We start from the raw sequence: 1,855 nt of genomic DNA on the forward strand, positions 1-1,855 counted from the left end.
CTAGTTCTGTTCTAGTTCTGTTCTAGTTCTGTTCTAGTTCTGTTCTAGTTCTAGTTCTGTTCTAGTTCTGTTCTAGTTCTGTTCTAGTTCTGTTCTAGTTTTGTTCTAATTCTATTCTAATTCTATTCTAGTTCTGTTCTAGTTCTATTCTAGTTTTGTTCTTGATCTGTTCTAGTTCTGTTCTAGTTCTGTTCTAGTTCTGTTCTAGTTCTGTTCTAGTTCTGTTCTAGTTCTGTTCTAGTTCTGTTCTAGTTCTGTTCTAGTTCTGTTCTAGTTCTGTTCTAGTTCTGTTCTAGTTCTGTTCTAGTTCTGTTCTAGTTCTGTTCTAGTGCTGTTATAGTTCTGTTCCAGTTCTGTTTTAGTTTTGATCTTGCTCTGTTCATGTTCTATTCTATCTCTACTTATGTTCTAATTCTCTGTTAGTTTAGTTCAGTTCAGTCATTATAAATATATTCTGTAGTTTACTGTTACAATTTCTGTTATAGTCCCCTGGTAATTAATGATAATTTTTTATTTAAAGTCATATTTTTATGATTATTCACAGACTTTGTGGACTTTAAGTTTTATTACAACTTGAACTGTGTAAATTAAAGTTCGATTTTTTTATAAACGATAGTTAAACAAATACTTTTATATTAACTAGACAACTTACATTTTACACAATAATTAGGGTAACAGGTAAATTTCATTCAAAACTTGTTTGCACTATTTGTAAATTATTCTAATTAATATTTATTTATTCTCATTAATTTATTTTACTTTTTTTAACTTTCAAAATATTTTTTTCTTAATAATTATATTAAAATTAAAACAACAGCACTCACTGTAAATTATGATGTTATTTTTTTTAATAAATTTTATTAATTTATTATAAAGAAAATTAAATTTAAAATTTCTGCTTAATATTAATTAATATTTATGATATTCAAATTTGTTTTTGTGTAAGAAGAAAATTTGTGTTTTTTTTTGTTTTTGTTTCTAGCACAACAATGTAGTATTTTAATTTAAAACAACAACACTATAGAAAGTTTTATTCATAAATTTAGTTTATTTTTTTTTTTTCTGAAAAAACCCGCAATTATAGTATTTAGTTAAGAAACGTTTTGCTTTTTTTCTTTATTTATTTTATTTAAAAATATTTCATCCGTTATGTAGTTGGTTGTCAACGCTTTAAATGCTTAAGAAAAACTAAGGGAAATTCTCTGAATCTGTTTGTGAACAAATCAAAATCCACCACAATAGCAACAAAACAAAAAAAGTTGGAAAAAACCATAATAGAGAAATAAGAAATGAATTTTTTGTTTTTGTTTTTCCTTTGTATAAGTAAAATAACACAATATTATAATAATATAAAATTATAAATTCAATAACTCTCTGCCTCTCTGTTTTTGAATCTATGAGTATTAAAAAACCGCAAGTTATATTAAATGGAAACAATATTTTTAATTTTTCTTACTTTGCATCGATTTTAAAACCTTTCTGGGGATTTTATAAACTTATTTAAAGGTGATTTGTATGCAGTAAAACAATTACTATTTTTGAAATGAAAACAAAGAAAATATATTTATTTCATAAAAACAACTGTTAAACTGACAGCGAAAAATCTAAATCGGTTCATATGGCCACACCATAATCTGCGGAGATAAATATGTTTATATGGCAACACTACTAGTGCTTCAAAAGAAAAACATGGCAAGAAATTGAAGATAAACAAACAATAAACAAACAGTGTTGTCTATTATTTTCAACTTTTAGTTCTGTTCTAGTTCTGTTCTAGTTCTGTTCTAGTTCTGTTCTAGTTCTGTTCTAGTTCTGTTCTAGTTCTGTTCTAGTTCTGTTCTAGTTCTGTTCTAGT

The sequence above is a fragment of the Lucilia cuprina genome, chromosome 6 (genome assembly GCF_022045245.1).
Source record: "Lucilia cuprina isolate Lc7/37 chromosome 6, ASM2204524v1, whole genome shotgun sequence".
Taxonomy (NCBI): Eukaryota; Metazoa; Arthropoda; class Insecta; order Diptera; family Calliphoridae; genus Lucilia; species Lucilia cuprina.